Source organism: Haemaphysalis longicornis, unplaced genomic scaffold, assembly GCF_048455015.1.
Source record: "Haemaphysalis longicornis isolate Haplotype H1 unplaced genomic scaffold, Haemaphysalis longicornis Haplotype H1 scaffold_109, whole genome shotgun sequence".
In the NCBI taxonomy this organism is placed as follows: domain Eukaryota; kingdom Metazoa; phylum Arthropoda; class Arachnida; order Ixodida; family Ixodidae; genus Haemaphysalis; species Haemaphysalis longicornis.
In genome coordinates, this window is record NW_027526213.1 from 602,506 (window position 1) to 622,448 (window position 19,943).

The following is a 19,943-nucleotide window of genomic DNA, read 5'->3' on the forward strand; positions in this document are numbered from 1 at the left end:
CCATTTACGTAAATGAGCATCTCTTTCTGGAAAAAAATGTAGGGCTCGGGAAAGCCATACACTTGCGCACGGGGCGGGGATGGAAATTCTCGTAGATCAAAGGAGGCAAGATCCTTGTGCACAAAGCTGAGAATTCCCCAGTAATTCACATCGCCCGAGAAAGCGACCTGGCAAAAATAGTTTAAGTCCGAAGCACCGCTGTTGGTACCTGCTATGCTGTCAATTAGTCATCTGAACAATTGTCACAATCCAAGCTACACTTTTAGCCTCCCACATTGCAACATTGCAGCATTAATAGGAACATCAACAGTATTCAGCTAATGCTAGGTGCTCTACATTTCAAATACGGCGTACTTACTCTAACGGAAACTTGGCTTTAGCCTGGTGAATCGATCAACATCCCGAGCAGCAGAAATTGCCAATACCAAGCATGGCAAATGATCAGTGGCCAATGTTTCCGAGCTTGGCAATACTTCGGCCGCCATCATTGGCTGGCGCTTGGGAAAGGTGACAAGCCAACAATTGGCCAAGCTCTGGAAGGCCAATATTGGACAACGCTTGCCAAAGTATGTTGCCATGATATTGCCTATAGGTGGACCCCAGGCTATTTTCATGCACATTTTTGGCTTTGTGGCCAATCCTTATGACCAATGGCTATTTTATGAGTTGCCTCTCGGCCCCATTTGTGCTTTATACGTGCCATTGTACAGCAAATTATTTAACGAGTGCGCATTATTTATTTATAGCGCACTCCTTAAATAATTTTTTTGTACAATTGCATGTATAAAACAGAAATTGGACCGCGACACACAATAAACACACTGCATCAACTTTGCGAAGCAATTACGCGACATGCCAAAAACAATTCAGTAACACAACACGCCGGGTCTCTCTCTGTAGTTTTTTTATTATGCATATCAAATTTGCGAGAACCTGGCTTAACAGTGGCATGAATACGAACACAAACACGAAAGCACCGACACACACAATAGTCGAGAAATAAATTTAAAAAGCGCTGCTCATGAAGCGCGAACAGATTATGCTTCATTTAACTGCTTGCGATGCCCACAAAACCGAAGCATTCAGGTAAATGAAAACAGGACCATTATCCTCGGTCATTCGCCGACCTGCCAAGATCACTGTATGTTGTTGAACAGCACTATTGTAGAATAGCCTAGCTTGGAAAGCTTGTCTCGGCTGCATCTGCCACTTGTCCACGGGAAACACCTTTACATCGTTGCGCCTGTAATAAGTAAATAAAATAGTTCACCACAATGCTAAATGCACGCTGCTTACTAAATACAGCACCTAGCACCAGCCTTACCACATGTCCGTGTGAAAGTATGTCCGTGCCTAAAGTTCTAGCTTGTTAACACTCGCTATGCACTAATCATGAAACATAAAACGTACTGCACTATTCATTTTTCAATACTGCGTTCTACGGTAGCAGTTACTTGGCTCGTTCTTGAGAAAACACTCCGCAATTTCACCGAAAATGCACTTTACTCCTGTTGCAGTCACGCAAGGTAATTAAAAAAAGTCCAATACACAAAGGAACACGGCCGCGGTTCCGCGAAATTTTGTTGTGGCTACTGTACCCTCCTAAACATTTAATCGCGACTGAAATTTCGTGCCGTCAACGTTTTATTGGCGTAAGTTTTGTTTTCTAACAACTCGGGACCCCCTGACTACAAGGCAACGCACTACACAATGGGTTCGTAACGCACGAACGTTGTTTTTTTTTGCAAGACATTAACCAACATGGAGGTTGAATAGAAACCTTGTAACCTTTGAATGCATTATATTTTGAGGGGTAATAAAACAAAGCCACTATTAAAGTATAAAACTAGTTACGGTGTTGCTGTCGCCGTCGCTCACTTCTGCCTCGTCAAACGCGACAGATGCAAATGGAACCGACGGAGAGGCCCAGCGACAGTGTAATTAGTTTGTCGCTCGACAGTATCTTTAAGTTGCTCAAGAAAATAATGAAACGAAAGCTTCATTTATAGCTAGAGTTTTATTAAGCCAGCTTAGTACATCCGCAACTCTTATACTGCACACGAGTCTTGCTTCAACGCATGCTGAACGTCGTGAACCTGTAGTGGGAGCACGGCCGCTTGTTCGGAAAACACAAAGCCGGAAAAAGGATAGCTAGAACTTGCGCCACACAAATGGAAGGACATGTATGTGACCGCTTTTTTCTTCGCAAGAACCAACAACGCTGAGCAGCACTCACGGGCGCCAGTTGTTATAAACGACAGCTGAAGTTTTGGCGGGAAGGAGCGGGAGCTCTCCCGCACCGCGCAAGGAAAAATGAAATGGTGACTTCCGTTTTCAGCGGCGGCCGCAGCAGCCGAACGATGTTATTCCACCAGTCAGGTATACTTCACAGAGCCACCGACACCAAAACGCACCTCACAGACACGTACAGGAGTACTACGGCGGTTTCAATTCCACAAAAGAGACGTTGCCGTCGGTGCAGCGCGTCCGTCCACCAGCCCCGCCGCGGGGAGAACGAACGCGCAAAGGCACAACGCTGAAGTAGTTCGACGGACACCGTTGTGTTAGGACACACAAATGACCAATTCCTACTGAATGTGTAACACTGCCTCTCACGCTCTTTTGAATACGCTGCAGTTTAGTTTAAGTACGCTTTGTTTCATGGCGCGGTGCTGTGGCTCTTTAGGTAACTACTTTTTGCTGCGTTGTGGCCTGTTCACCCGCTCTAACCGTTGCCGACACGGGCTCGGCAAGCTCAAGGCCAAAATGCGCTTTTATCCGTCATCTGAAGCTCGGCTTCCGATGAGGCTTCCGTGTGACGTTACTTCCGGTCGCCGTTTGCTTGGCGCTCACTCAATCTTTCAGCCGAGTTACCGATGAGTGGCCGATAGCTCAAGAAGCCAATGGGAACCCAAGAGGTTTCCAATCATTGCCAATCGGCCTCGGATGTTTGGGATGCCCGGATATAACGTTGTTTGTCACAGTCGGCAGACGGAAACTATAGGAGGAGGCGTATTGCTATTTTTAAGGGATAATTGCAATGTGAAACCCTGTGCATCTTTAAATGACCTCTTGCCATCGGACGAGGACATGCTTATTGTCTAACTTGCTGATGGAACGAATGTGGGCGTTGTCTACCACTCTCCCAGTTCTAAAAGAATTTCATTTGTTAACACACTAGAGAACATACTAGACAATATCACGACGAACAAGAGGAAAGGCGTGCGGTGTGGGGACATGAAGATTTATCTACTTCGAAAATGTCGCCTAGCGTATCACATTATGTTTGAAACATAGTTACCATAAAACCATTAGGCATGCAACACGTGTCGGTGACACATCTAGTAGGATCATAGATCACATTCTGTACAACTTCGACGTATCACGCTGTCTTTCTGGTGGTATTGGGACTGATATAACAGACCATTACCCTTTTTTTCCAACTTGCCCCTTTCGACCTCGAGCGAGCTAAACCACTTTATCTGCCGGAAACATCAGTAGATGATCAGCCCCTGCGGAAAAGCTTGTGCGCAGCAAGCAGTGATAGTACACAAGGCACTTATGTTAACAATAAGTATGACTGTTTCTTAAATACATTACCCAAATGCATGAAAACGACTCACACATGTTTAATTAAAGATTACGAACAACCTATGTGCCCTTGGGCATCCTTCAGTGCACTATAACTTGTGCGCACAAACTATTACTGGTATCGAAAGCACAAACAAAATAAAGACAATGCATATCACAGCCAGCATAAAAGCCTAAGAAACAAGTTAGTTGCCCTCTAACGTCGCAATAAAAAGCAGTATTATGGCCGCATGATTTTATGCAACCAAAAAAAATCCACGTAAGGTTCGGGAAATAATTACTCTTTCATGAAAGAAAAAAACAAATATGCGTGCTCTTCCTGATATCGCTATGTATGATTTATCCCAGATGCAGCGAGCCGACTGTTTCTATGAATATTTCCTAAACATTGTCCGCAATCTAGCATTGCTATTGCCTTCTCTAGTCAATCTCAGACGTACCGCTCCTACTGTTAATTCATTTGCTTTGAGTGAGATCACTGCGGTGGAGATCAGCTCAACCATACGATGACTGCCTGCGGAAAAAGCATAAGGATTTTATAAAATTACAGTAAGAATACTAAAATCAAATACAGAGGTGCTTAGTATATACGTAGAGGAAAGATTTACGCAGCCTGATATGCTGCGATATACCCTGACCTGTTAAATAAGGTGAGAGCAACACCTATATATATAAATGGCGACTACAACGGTTTAGAAAACTATAGGACCATTTATGTACTCAGTGCTATTAACACGTTGTATGAAAAAAGTTATAGCTAAGCGAGTTTTAGCATTCCTAATAAAATACCAGATCTTAGCACCCCACCTGCATGCCTTTCGTCCCCGAAAATCTCGTACCACGTCTATCACAACCGTTACAAATATTATAAATACCACTTTGAAGGACGGCCAACCTGCTTTAGATTTGTTTTTGGACGGAAAAAAGCCTTCCATATAGTTTACCACGGTCATCATCATCACCGGCCTATCCATCACCAGCTTTGCCTAGAGCAGGGCAATGGCCTTTCCAATTAATCTCGAAATATCTCGGTCCTGTGCTAACTGCGACCAATTTATCTCCGCAAAATTTTTTATCTCATTTGCTCATTTAACTCCGCTTTCTCGGTTAGAGCTGAATATCGGTTCTGAAGCGCGATCCTGAATTCGTCAACTTTCCGTCTGGTTGTTAGCTCATTGATCGGCTTCTTTCGTACTAGCTTGCTGCGGTCCCGCTTTAGATCTAGCCTAATGCGATATCTTATCATATGTTGGTCACAACACCTCACCCTTCTAAGCACTTCCACATCCTGCACGGCGCCAGCGTTTTCGCATATTATGAAGTTTATTTCATTCTTATGCTCCCCATTCGGGCTCCTCCGCGTCCACGTGCGGCTCTCCCGTTTGCAGAAGGAGGTATTCATGACGCGTAGATTATTCCGTTCTTCGAACTCGAATAATAGTTCCCCTTTGTTATTTCTACAACCCAGATCATAGTTCCCAGCTACCTTGCCTCCAGCCTACGTACAAAATATGTATGCCCGACCCATTCTTCTCCTCTTCCCTACCACAAAATGCTACAGGGGGCATTACTCAGAATGTACGGGACGAAAGCTGCCATCTTCCTACCGCCTTTTGTAGTGGCGACCACGGGCCAAACCGAAAAACCGCAATGGTGATAACATCTAATCTCTCATAATACCCAACAGCGACCATAGCCCGATGACATGCGAACACTTTGCTAAAATAATAAAATGTGACTCTGAATCGGTAATTACAGAGGCTGCTGAATGTCTGCGCATGTCCTGTGTGCTCCTCTACTCCGCTTGTATTAGTTTAATCTCTGCGCTATCATGAGACGTATGAACTATTTTCATGTAATATTGAGCAGTGATTTCCCGTAGCATGTCGACTCAGTTTTCATCGAACATGTTTCTAATCATCGGACTTTGCGTTTCGCTAGGGTGTCTGAAAGTACCTGCAATGGTACGGCGGCTCAGCATGAATGAGGTCTGGGGTTAAATGCGGTCCAGTGGCAACCCACCTGGATTAGGAAGTCATGAGTACACTCACCTCTGTATATATTAGGATTTAACTTAACGGTTTCAGAAAACGGACATTGCCGAATTGGTTCCTATGTTGTACCGAATGCCAAAGAATTTAAAATGACTATGACGCCGCAAATAGACATTTGTAGATACACTCGTATTTCTTATATGTGACATTGCAAATAGATACTACTGAACAATGTGAAGTAAGGTCGCCTGTGAAGCTTTTTCAGTGCAACTTTATTCACCCGCATAAGCATCGCTCAACATCATTGAAATTATCACTCTCACGAGTTCAATGTTCGTTACAAATGTTACACTTCCGCAACAAAATAAGCACATGGATTTTTGTTTTTGTTTCACAGCTGGTTTGGCGATGCTTCCAAAGAATCCCTCTGCGCGCATACGACGGTAAGTAGCATCTGCGTGGTTTTCACCTCCAAGAAAGCTCTAAAAAATATGCCTGGAATATAAACAACACTTTCATAGTAAAAGGAACGAATTGACAAAAATTGTTTTATGCTGATCTAAAGGAGTTGTTTAGACTTGGCACTGTAATTTCTAAACAGTTTTTCACAGTTGTGCATGTGGGGTTATTCCCAGTCGGCCTCTACGTAGCAGCCACGCAATTTGGATTCAAATTTGATGCAATATTGTCGGAATCGCTGCCATTGTACGCCGGTTCATCCCTTGATGTGTATTGTTTTAACAGCCTCATGGTGCAGCACAAATCATTCTATTAAAAATTATGATTGAATGCTCAATTACGTTTACAGAACAGGAACTAATAGATCAAGAAACTATTAGGGAAATGTACAAAGGAATATCCGGACAATCGAGAAAACATTAAAGCGAACCAAGATTTCATAACTGCATTTAGTATTCATAATGATCAGAAAAACCCATTGGAACTTACCCCGATCACTCAAGTGGCACTTCTCTATCATGGATTACCTGAATCAAGACTAATCACCAAACGATAGTCAGTCGCACGCATACGCATAGTGGGAGGACAAGCTAATTGCCTACCAGAGTTAGCCGACTCAAACGCATAATCAGCAAATACGTGGCGCCCATAAAGCCTCACAGTGCAAACAAATGTCACGTATTTCGAATTGACCATGATCATGGCGGCGGTACGGAACAATAGGAGAAAAGAGTGCGAATACTCTGTACCCTTATCTAGTGACCCTAGCCGAGCAAGAGTGATAAGCGCCTGAGACGACGATAAACATATCCTAACCTCCTTATCCTCATTTCTGGTGGTTTACAATAGCTTTGCTGGACATCCACTTTCGCAGGGCAGGGTGGCGACCAAGTCTTACCGGAAGTGTACTCGAACCAAAACCTTATTTTTTCAGCCTGCTGACTGCGAACCGGAGCTGAACCTAAAAAATAAAGAACGGTTATCGGTTCACGACGAAATGGTTCGACCTACCTTTGCTGATAATCTGTCTGCAAATTTGCTGATAGTGTGTCGGCACCACGGATTTGCTCCTTCACGCAAGATCAACTTCGTAATCCTTTAACACAAAAGTGTTGTATTCCCGGACACACCAAGATTTCGATTACGTCATATCTATCACGGAAATGAGGCCAGCCGAACGAACACAGGAGAAGCACCAGAAAAAGTTTTATTGACGTGGATGGTTCTGCCGTCTAGGTGGGATGCGAAGTAGTGCATCATAATGCTAACAAGGGCCTCCACTTGGCGCATGCTGCGTTCTAGCCATACCGACGGGCGAATGGCACGAGCGCCGACTCATTTGATGCGAAGAGAACCGCCAGAGGGTAGAGAAACGCGCTCGCGCGTGCATGGTTGCAGCTAACTCAGGGACAACTTTCTTTGGCAATGGAGACAAAGCTACGTAGAGGGGGGGGGTGCGAACTGCTTTGTGTTACTGCCCCAAAGTAGTTCCCAATAAACTAGTTTCGGTGTCGGTTTCAGCGTGACGCATACGCATTTGCTACAATTCGTTTCTTCGCATGAGCTCTGTGGTTGAGTGTGCTGAACCACAATCACCAATCATGCAGGCATATTGACGTCTCCTTCTCTACGTTTAATTTGATTCTAAGCAAAAGCCAACGCTTTCATTGGAGAACTCGGACCGATTTAATATATTATAGCGTGGACGGTGCCCTCGAACTCTGAACCGCCAAGAAACGCCGTCAATTTTGTCAGCGCTGCAGTTTTCAGGGCAGGTACTGATATTTAAACTCTTCTTTATTTGAAAACTGGGCAGCACAACAGGCACGTATAGCGTGCTTACATAGCACAAGCTCACTATACCGTTAGGGCAGCACGCGCACACTACGGCGCGAAGTTAAATCCAATTTGGTTCGCGCTGAGTTAGACAGGCCCCAAGAAGTTTCGGTGACCCGCAGCTCAGAATGCGTATAGGGGACGCTCGCGCTTCAGATACCATGAATCCTGCGCTCAATACCCACGCCTTCCTATTCCAATATCTTTGAAGAACACAATGCAGGCTTTTGGGCGTGCCTCGCTATACTACGTGGCGCAGGTTTCATACCTGAGGATAGCAGTCGTACTGCACTGGCTAAGTTTCCTATTTACAGCATAAAGGCATGTCAGCACTTAGAGGGCTGAAACACGTAACGCTGTCTAAGCACCTGCACAGTATTTAGCACTGGCCGTAAACTTTGAAAACAATTGGTCACTAAACATTTCGTCAGTAATGTGGTCACTGACATCGTAAAGTGCATTGCATTAGCTAACTTTGCCAAACTCTAATATATTGAGCCGTTCTCAAATTGGTGGTTAAGACACCCCTTTCTATTTTCAATGTGTGATCACTCGCACACTTCTTTGCTCACTTGCCGAAAAAAGCACCTCCAGAGCCCCGCAACTGGGCCTGTCAGCAAAATTTCAATTGGCTTCGAAACCAGGCAACAGAATTCGCGTTGGCTGCGTAAAGCCGCTAACTCCTCATCAACAATCGAATTGGCTGCAACAGCCATGAATACAAGTCAGCTATTGTTTAACGTATAGCCAGCCATGCTCCCACAACATTGATGTAAGTGACACACTTACATCAATGTTGTGGGAGCATGGCTGGCTTTACGTTAAACAGTAGCTGACTGATATTGATGGCTGTAAATTTCATGTTTGCCTCACCTTGCTCTTACGTGTTCCCAAGCCCAACATGTGGGTTCACCAGTGATGGTCCTGCCCGTCCAATTCACCAATTTCCATTTGGTGGCGACGTAACGTCCACCATCGCTAAAGTGCTCCAAAATTTCGCAAAAATGTACAATTCTGTGGCTATGCCCAGGATTTGCACGCACAATTCCAGAACCAGCAGTATAACTCCGACACTCAGGGCTGCCACCACCAATTGCAAACAGTTTGACATCGGTACACCGTGAGCATTAGTCAGCAGGAATAACGTGTGCTACGTGAAAAATTTAAGCCGAAGAAAGAATGTGTTTTCTTTCATTTATTTATTTCCTGAATAATCAGCTGGACCAAATCTGGAAGCCACTCCAAGTAGTCACACAACCAAAAACATGCACACGAACACCAGTCAGAGGTGTAAACCTTTAAAACAGTGGCCCCATCTTTCACGGAGATAATACACTGACCCTAGAGGTTGCCAGCTCAACTTTTCCGTACTAAAACGGGCAAAAGCAATTCGCATTATTCTGGCAACGCGCTGCCGCGGTGTTTCCGCGTCCGGCTAGCGAAGCATGCCGGGAATAATTGTAACATGGCGGCCCTCTGGCCCAGCGGATTTTGTGTGGGCGGCGTCGACAGCATTGCGTAGTTTATCTCCTGTGGGTAAGCAACCAACGTGTTTTCGGCTTAGGGACAACGCTCACACAACACTTGCGCGCAAGCTCGAATGTGCCTGATCGCATGCGCTAGGACGCCAAGGAATCAGCTGATCCGTACTGAGGCGCAAAGAAAACCAACAGAGCATACTGCCAATCTCCTTCTGGCCACCACAAAGAAAAACAAAGTACCTCGTCACTTGCCACACAAGGCCAGCACCACATAACCAACAAAGCGTACTTCCAAGCTGCTGGGCATCAGAAAGCTTAACATGGGGGCCCTGTAAGTTGCCACAAAAAAGCAGCCCCACATAAACCAACACAGCGTACTTCCAAACTTCCGGTCACCATAACCATAAACAAAGCACCTGGTCACTCGAAACACACAAACAGCACCACATAAGTCGGCGCACACCGGTTTCATGACAGTTCCTCTACGTCGCTTATTTCGCTGTCACTGCAGTCACTAGAGCTGCTCGAGTCGGAACCTAGCGGAATTACGACGTTCTCGATTCTCGTGTCGATTGCACCATCCCGCTCCCAGGCCTCTTTCTCAAGACGCTCCATATAAGCGGAGTTCCGGACCCGGTTTTTGCAAGTCACGAGGGCGATGGCTTCGTTGAGTAGTCGTTAAACATCAGCGAGAGGTAATGAAGTGTTGTCGGCAGCGATATAACCCTTCACCTGGCTCCAGATCATTTCAATATGGTTGAATTCAAAGGTGGTAAGAAGGAAGCCCAACAATGTCATGACCAGCAACTCTGGCCAGGGCTTCAATCCGGTATCCAAAAAACTTGTGTTTGTTCTCATTAACCAGCCGAAGCAGATAGGGCTTCAACTGATCATCACACCACGGGATGGATTTTGCAGTCAACCAAGACTGAATGTCGGCCTTGCGCCACGACGTCGAGGACAGCTTTTCGGTCTTAACACTGTGGTACAGAGAATTGTCCATAACAATAACACTGCGTGGCTCAATGTTCGGTACAAGTTGTTCTGCGTAGACGTTCTTCTGCGTTGGGTAGAAGTTGTTCTGCGGCCATTCATTTTACTGTGGTAGCCAGTGAAAACACTCTTTGACGCACTGAAAATGAGACATGCCCCGTCCACAAAGCCCTTCTCACTTCCAGCATGAAGGACAATGAGCCCACCACCTTTGCCACTAGGTGCACGAAGTCCAGTAGTTTGACCCTTGCAAAAGGCGTCTTCACAGGATGACACAGTGGCGTCCTCCCACACCGTGCCCTTCGTGGGCCCAGCATTGACCCAAGTCTCGTCGAGGTAGTATATACTGCGAAAATGAAAGGAATACGCGTCAATTTTTCTTTGGGGAGAGGTGTTATTTAAGACAGAGAAAGCATTTATTGTTTGCACGTAACATCATTCTACTACGCAGGCAGGTATGTTTACTTTTTGGTGCAACCGCAAAATACCAAAATAAAAAACGGTCGCAGAACGTACACCAACCACCAACCACATGGCTAACGAAATCCAGTCAGATAGTGCTACCCATACCTTCTTATAACGTGTCGATGCATACTTGTCCCTTCACTTGCTGAACCAGAATAGCATGCAAAATACGAACAAGAGGCAGGGATACAGAACAACGCCATGAAAAACATAAAGTGAATGCCAGTATGCATGCGGAGCGGTGTTGATACGTAACTCTCAGCTATAAAATATTTCGCTGTACGAGAACTTTCATTGTTATTTTTTCTTGTTACATTCCTACTGTCAAATAATGTTACATACGAAATTTCTATTTCAATCGCCGGAAATAACATTTATATATCTATCCGGCAAATCGAAACATAACTACGTACCGTTTCTGCTTTCGCATTTCTCGAAGGGTCCTCCCTATCCAGAAGCGCAGAGTTACGTTTTCGCTTCCGAAAAGCAAATCCAATGTCATTCAGAGGCCGACCCATCGGTCGTACACTCAGCTTCGGCAGCCCCATGTCGGGGCCGCTGGTCACATCGCTGAGGAACTTTTCTGCAGTTGGCGCCTCGTTGCGAATGAAGTACTGATGCACTTTCCGTCGGAGAGCAGCAAGGGTGAAGATGTCGTACCGCTGTACTCTTGTCTTTCGTGTAACTGCAGGCGGTTTCCCAGTCGACAAACGTAGCCTTTCGCGCTTTGAGGACTTCGGGATGCCACGCAAAACCTCATTCTTAAGCCGTGCGACCATACGCTTGCTTACGCCGGTAAGCTGGCTAACCGAACGAAATGCGGAAACGACAGAGAGTCCTGTTTGCGTTCGTCTCACTTGGGCGTACACGTTGGAGACAACTTGCTTGGTCTGTTTTGACAGCTTTTGGTTTTGAAGCTTTTTGAAAATCCTTTGAGGCGAACTAAGTGGTGGGCTATCGGACGGAAAAGTAGCTGCTGTCGACGAAGTCGCCATTTTTTTTCTGAAGAGAACCTTCGTGCCACAAGTAGTACTTTCGTCAACCAAACAAAACCGGTAATGTAAAAATAAGTAACACTTACTGCCGTATATATTCTGGTGATTTATTGGTATTGTCAATGCAAGGCTAAAAAAAGAAATATATGTTTGTTGAATTGCACAGGTTATGCGCATTGAATATAGTTTATATAACTGCTTCCAACTGCGCAGCGAAACGTCATGGTTCTGCCGGACACTTCGCCCCCCCCCCACTCCCGTAGCTTTCTCTCCATTGCCACAGAAAGTTTTCCCCGAGTATACAAATACAACCTCTCGCGTCCCACAAGCTGAGCTCGTCGCAACGCAACCGTCTGCCGTACACGCCACGGAGCAGGGCCGAAATGGCCGCACCTTTCGTGAAGCGACCAGCTATCAGGACGTGACTCGCCAAGCACACCGACAAGACAGCCGCCATACCGAAATTCATGGTCCTTTCGCTGCAGATTTCGCTGCACATTTCCCTTTCGTGCTTTACCGATTGCTATGATAGAGGAATAAACCCCAGTTTTTTCCCCATCTCCCCCCTCCACCCTCGGCGTGCTCCTTGTGTTTATAAAAGACTGACTCACTCACTTTCATGCCCACGTCGCCCTTACAACAATCGCTTTGCTAACTATCAACTCTTCATACGTGTCTCAAGATGAGAAGGGAAGCGCACCATTTTATCATTGATATGCTATTGCTGATTGCGCATCCAGATTGCAAGACTGAGCAAGAAACACTTTCGGCATCCTTCAGACAGTATGAAACTCTGACCTTGTCCTTCCCTACCTGTGAAAACGGCTGCCGTGTGCAACGACGCAGGCTCATACCTTAAACGTGCCCGGCGAAGGCTCATACCATAAAGTGGGAGCTAAGAATGGCTAACCCACTGACAAGGATGCACGTTCAATCAACGCCCGTAACGGGCGTGTTTGTGGTGCGGACAGAAACGAAAAAGTCTATGTGTGTTTATTCCCAGGTGGTACACATTTACCCCATCCCTGCATTATACGATGTGCTTCATAGCACGGAAATAGCTGCGGAACATCAAACGCGCCCGCCTGTACTATTTACAAGTGTGTTTAAGCGGTTAAATAAAAAAATGTCCATCACTTGCTTATCAATTTCTCCCCACAGAATCAATAGACGATTAATTTCAGCTGTTGTCGCTACCCTCAGCAATCGAATAAGCACAAAACCAAGAGGTATCTTTCCCTAGACGTTTCCTTATTTGCCCTACTTTTCCAATAACCCAACTTGTTATTGGAAAAGTAGGGCAAATAAGGAAGACTAACAAGATAATTGTTAGTTTTTTCGGGTTAGTTTTTCGGGACGCGTAGGGAGGACAACGTTCTACCGGGCGTTTCTTTCTTATGTTGACGACAGAATTTTGGTACTAACTATTCAGTATATCGTCTCAACACAGCTAACAAGGTCATATTTTGGGCTTCGCAGCTACTAAACTTCACAAATTTGGAAGCATACGTTTGAGGCCTGTGATAAAGATCAATCTCGGCTTTGATTCGTAAATGTTTGGAAACAAATTTATAAAGGTCTTTTTAGACACTGGTTTTCAATTTGGAGCCAAATGTCCGACTTACGTGTAATGCAGGGCAGTATTTACATTCAATCATTTTCTTTCTTCTCAACTGAAATTGAGAGAAAAATGAAGAAAGCTTATATAGCGAGCAAGACTTGAAGTTAGCGAAGCTGTAGGCAACCTCCACTACCATGACGAATTTTCAAGCCCACGATTTGAGCCGATTTGCTCCTTCTTCGCTGCGGCAACGATCTTTATTTCATCATTGTTGCTATTAGTGTGAGCCTCTTTCATTTTTTGAAATCACTGGATATCAGGTTCGAGGGGCGCACGCTATCACGTGTATTTCTCGTTCCGAGCAAGTGTTGGCGGGATTACGGCGAAAGTTGGAATTTTTTGGGGGGCCAATCTTGGCCAATCTACCTAAGTAGGTATGCTTGGCGGGACAAACGTGTGGGGGGGAGCGCTGAGTTGTCGCCGTGAGGCACGCACACATGAGTGCTAGGCAGTTTCTTGGTTTTGTAAACTGCCGGGCGGTCGCCTCGAGCCGCACGCTCTCGTGCGCGCACTTGGCACTTTCTTGGTATTTTTAACTGCGGACAAAAAAATATTATTTGCTAAGCAGCTTCGCTGATAAAAATAGAAATTGATGGATAAATATAGCTAAAATTGCCAACTTCCTCGCTTGCTTACGAGCAAAACACAGTACCCGACATTTTAGCCATTTTTTAAAATTTCCCGTTTGTACTTCTCATTAGCAAAATTTCTGCTCAGTACAAAGCCATACGTTACTACTTAAAAATATTGAAACACTCAAAAAAAATTGTGGCGATAGCGGAAATAGTTTGCCTTTTGAAGAAGAACAAACTTCGATTTTTGCCCAACTCGTGCAATGCGGCTGTGACCCGATCCGTGTAAGGTTTTTTGAAAGGGTAATGTTTTTTTGCTGACAACTTTGTTAATCTAACCGTGGGTAGAAAATGAGCAGTATATAAATTTTGCGCCCGAAATAACCATAGCGACAAAGCACACCTGTCCCATTTCTCAGGAAAATGCCATAACCTAGTTCCTGGGGTGACAATTAATCAGTTTGTCATTTGCAGGGGTAGAAAGGTCGCTTTTCGGGCGATTCGCCTAACGAGGCTGTGACCCGATCTTAATAAGTCTTTTTTAACGGAAATCTCTTTCTGCAGACAAATTTCTTATCTAATTGCATGTGGAAAATAAGCTGTATATAAAATATTCTTCCGAAACGACAATAGCGACCAAACGTACAGGCCTGATTTGTCTTGTAGACTCCACAAACTAGTTGCTTGGATGACATAAGTGCTGGGCCAGAAATCGGTTAGCGAAATGCGCCTGCTTCATCTCTTTTTCCTCATATGTCGCTCAATCCCTGAATGGTCTTTTTGAAATCGTGCACTGTTATGTGGAAAAAGCAGTATTTTTTAATTTTTGTGAGTATTTTGTTTTGGTTGTCACTTCAAACTAATACACATTTTTTCACACTTGGGGTATAATTCACGTCCTCCAATTGGTTCGGTACGGGATTTAGTCAAACTGGAACTGAACCGGAACGAAATAAATTCAGCCGAACCATACCCGAGCCGATATTTTTTTCGCTTCGACACCCCGATGTGAATCATCGTAACGTAATTGTGAATCATCGTAACCTAATTCGCCCTCAGACGCAATAGCCCCTTTAGGGTCGAAAGCAACAAGGCTGTTCTTCCAAACCTTGCACAAATGACCTTGCCGCCGATCCCTTCAAACGCTCCACAATAACATTGACTCCTTTGGAGCGGAGCTCATACAGTGCATTTGGAAGTTCGGCCGAAGGGGCGACGGAACTCTAGCTACTGGTCCAGTAAACTCTGTATGCTTCTGTCCGAAATATATTCTGGGAACTTCTGTACACAATGTATTTGCACCTACTTCGTTGGTGCAAGTATATTTTGAGCAGCAGTTTTCATTATGATTGCGAATGTATTATGTGCATAGTAAGAAGGAACACCCGGTGTTGTGAGCAGCGGATGGCTCCGAAATTTTCTGCCCTTTCAATTACAAAAACCACACCGGAGTTCGGCTGGTGGTTTTCTGAATGATGCAAATCATTTGCTACTAATCGCCTGGTCTCAGTCCTTAAATACTGCACTGTCTAGTCTAAGGGCCGGAAACACCACAGAAGAGCTGAACACGCTGGAAAACGTGGTTAAAACGCAAAAGACTATAGGATTTAGTGTAGGGTACGCAGGGAAACGCAACCTATTAGCGTATACTATATCTTGCGTTGTTCGCAATCCGCATGCACAGCACGAGAAGTTGACGCTGCGTTTAACGGGCGGAAGATGAACACACGCTGTTCCAGAAAGAGGGCGTGCGTAGACTACGGCGCTTGCGTATTTCTGTGTTTGCATAACGGGTACAAGTAGAGCGAACCACCTTGACGCTTACGGTATTCTAAGGACAATAGTCTGCATCTGATCGAAGGCGTTCTTGGCACCTTGCTTCCTAAATACGTCGCATTGTTTTACCGTTGATCTCGTGGACTTCACATCACTGACTGCCCGAACGAAGGTCTTGCAGGTGCCGTCCAATACTGTGGGCGCGCTTATGCGCACGTGTGCGCGTGTGTGCGTACGTGCGCTTTTGACGCGTTATCAGTGATTTATCAGTAGTGACAACTCACTATGTCACGGTTACGTACAATGAGCGCAGCTAAAAGTGTTCTCAGCTTGATGCAGTCGCGTTTATTTTAAGTGTCTAACTTAAAGACCACCGTCACAGCTTCGATTGCAAGAAATTTGGGATAAAGCTATCATCTTGCAGCTGAACACTGTGGACTGAAGCTGCGCCTTCCGGACCTGCACCAATTCGCGCGGAAGCATCGGTTCCAGGTGATCGCTGTCTAAGAATCACTACGTTTGGAAGACATACGCCATTCTGGGCTCACAGTTCTGTGGTTGCTAAGTGGTGTGAAAATATCAAAAGTTACAGTGGGCGTGAGAAATGACCCCACCATACTAAAGCATTGTCTTCACCACGATGATTTGAATGAATACAAGGCGGGAACCCTTCGCGCGCTGTCTTGTTTTTTACGATAACCATCTCCTATATTCCACCTCGGATATCATTGGACTTACATTGCTCAGAAGGCACCATCAGTACTACACTAACCGCCCCCCCCTTTTGACTTGTGACACGCTCATTCTCCCATCTGGGCCAGCAGCAAAGCGATGGCTAAAGGACTAAAGGAGGCACCTTCTAGACATTGCTAACCGGTACGGTAAATGCGTTGTCAACTTTCGAGAGCCTACCTTCTACCGTGGAAATGTGTCAACCGCTGTCAGCATCACTGTTGTTTCCTCACAACTCTTCCCTAGGACGAGCTGGGAAGTAGACATTGAAGTCTATGGCAGCGATCATGCGCCTACTTCGACCAGATTTTGGGGAAATCCCCAAGGTGGAGTAAATTTATTTGAAGGAATGTTGGACATCCACCTAAATGCAGCCATACGGCTACAAAGGAAAGCTATACAGCTTTTCCAATAACTTCGCAGTTGAAGAAAATTTCGTCCTGGTCCAGGATTCGAACCCGGGACCACCGCTTAACTGGAGCATTCGTTCTACTAACTGAGCTAACCGGGAGGCTAGTAGTTTGTAGCGCGAGAGCGAATTGTGCAACAACTCGAAGTGAAGGACAGGTATTAATAGACCAGATTTAATGAAAATCCCCAAGGTGGAGTAGTTTCTGTGAAGGAAAGTTTGTCATCCACCTAAATGCAGCCACACGGCTACAAAGAAGCCGTACGGCTTCAATTGCGACGTTTCTTAACAAGCTGTATAGCGTTCATTTGTAGCCGTATGGCTGCATTTAGGTGGATCTCAATCTTTCCTTCTTAGAAAATTACTCCACCTTGGGAATTTCTACTAAATCTCGTCAATTAACACCTGCCCTTCACTTCGAGTTCATCAATTCAGTCTCGCGCTACAAACTACTAGCCTTCTAGTTAGCTCAGTTGGTAGAGCGACTGCTCCGGTTAGGCGGTGGTTCTGGGTTCGAATCCTCCACCAGGACGAATTTTTCTTCAACTGGGAAGTTTCCGAGAAAGCTGTAGACCTTTCCTTTGTAGCCGTATGGCTGCATTTAGCTGGATGTCAAACTTTCCTTCAAAGAAATTTTCTCCACCTTGGGGATTTCCCCTAAATCTGGTGGAATAACACCTGTTCTTCACTTCGAGTTGTTGATCAATTTGCCCTCGCGCTTCAAACTGCTACCCTCCTGGTTAGCTCAGTTGGTAGAGCGACTGCTCTGGTTAATCCTGAAGGAGGATTCGAACCCAGAACCACCGCCTAACCGGAGCAGTCACTCTACCAACTGAGCTAACTAGAAGGCTAGTAGTCCCGGGTTCAAATCCTGGACCAGGACAAATTTTTCCTCAACTGCGAAGTTTCTGAGAAAGCTGTATAGCTTTCCTTTGTAGCTGTATGGCTGCATTTATGTGGATGTCAAACTTTCCTTCACAGAATCCGGCGAGCCAGGTTCTAAGCAACCACTCATATCTTTCTTACCACACAATAGCCCTCCACTCAACATATGAGTTTCACGTTAGCTAATTAAAGGGCGATCGGTTTTCACATTCTTTAGAGGTGTGCAAGCATTTATTCGGTTTTTGAACTGTGTACAGCACCGTGATTTGCTGATGGCGCTTCTGATTGTTCTGCTAAGACACCTTCATTAGATTTCGATCCTTCTCTGGGCCACTGCCATGGTTACGGAATTCCTGGTTTCACTCCCGTTAGATGAACGTGCCGACAAGAGAGCCTCGCTACTGTGACATTGAAGATTCTTTTTCACTCACCAGGCTGCGTCAAACATACAAGGCACGCCCACTTTTTTTTAAATAAGCATTATTAAGAGACGCATAAATAGAAGCCTGTGTGAGAAACTGCTTCAACTGCATATATCAACTATCTCTGTATCTCCATCAAGAACACGCATCATTACAGAAGGTGCTTAAAGGAGCAGAAGCGAACCGATGAATTCCGTCCCGTGTATAAAACTTGGTGTCAAACATGGAACGCTTTGGAAGTATCTCCCGTAATCCGCAAAAATGGTCAACCAACGAAGCTGAGACGGGCTGCTGCGGAAGCACGGTGGAGACAAGTTCGATCCCTTTTCTGCTCGCGGATTAGCTGGTCTTGTAAGCTGCCTGCTCCTCTAGAGTACGTATGACGCCTGGTGTGTTCATTTTCAAGTAATCTGCTGCCGATGTTCTACATTGCCCGGGTGTCCGTTCTCAGCGTGCACTGTAACCACTCTGCAGTTGTCGTGCCCTCTGCTCTCCACATAGTAGCTCGCTGCTGAATTTCATTCATCGGCTTTTCGCCAAGTAGTGACAACGATCGATGTGCCGACGCGCACTCCTGTAGGCTCCCGCTGAAGCGTTTCAGGTTTAGCTCCGCGTTTTCTTTTCCGGTCTTCCGTGATCGATAAAACTGTGCTCCGAAGGTAAAGCAGACCACTCGTTTGTGTGTGTGCGCAGTCGTACTTACTGAATTATAATTCTTGCCAGTGATTTTGTGGCACTGTCCACCTGGGTATTTCATTTTGTAGCGGCCTTTTTTCACAACACTGCATGACACTTACCCGATGACGGGCCATTGGGCATTGTAATCCGCAACCCCATCTCGTAAAGGGAAGGCTTTGTACGCTGCGCTTCTCGGCAAGGTTAGAGCCGGATGGAGGAAACCTTGGATGCGAAGGATAGAGTTGTGAAGAGAACTGTACCAGCTGAGTTTATGTCTTACTGCAACAGCCAACTGCTGCTGCATGGCCGAAATGCGGCTCGTGCGTGTGTGTGCATGTGGTCACAGTGTTGAACGCGACAGGCTTCTTTTGGTGTGTAAAATCTTCAAATTGTGAAGGTAAGCCAAACTTGCATCAGTACGGAAGATCCTTTGTATCACATTTCTACAGATGAACTCCTCAGATCTCTGTTTGGGGCAGGGAAGGTTTCGCTGTATCGTAGATATAGCGAAAGGCTACAAATTCAACGCAATGATCGCAAATAACTTTTATGGTGCGAGTTGTTATCGGCTTTTAATGCCTAGCCTTCTTTGCTCAGTATCCCCAAAGCCAGGACGGTGTAACGCCGTGCATTTCCACAAAAATGCAGATTTAGCGGAAGTAACACCTGTAACCATTATAATACACTAAATACAGACAAATGGTTTAATATAATTTTGAAAAACGAATGACAAGGAAAACAGAAACAATAAAAGTGTCGCAAAAAGGATCTCACAAAATATTCGCCGCGTAACTGCTCCTTTCGTTGACATTTCGTCAAAAGATGACAGTCTGTGTGAGACATTTGCGAAGGAAATGCCCCCCTCTTCCGTCCCGCTCGCCTCTCATGATGTTCCTGTACCATCGCAGTCATCCCAAGGTAAACACACTAAAGGTTTGCTCAATGTGATATGAATTACCGCGTTCCACTGCTACAGGCCGGGTTCCTCGATGCCAGCGCTGCAGTACGGCAGAGGCGCGCGTGAATCGAGGCGG

General features: G+C 45.5%; 1 long non-coding RNA gene across 1 annotated transcript in view; it reads left to right on the forward strand.

Annotated features, from left to right (window-relative positions):
• Positions 1–19,943, forward strand: part of LOC144160581 (uncharacterized) — a 100,470-nt gene that overhangs the window by 46,276 nt on the left and 34,251 nt on the right. Inside the window, exon 2 of the long non-coding RNA XR_013320395.1 lies at positions 5,983–6,028. This is a non-coding gene — a long non-coding RNA (uncharacterized LOC144160581). The remainder of the gene's footprint in view (positions 1–5,982; positions 6,029–19,943) is intronic.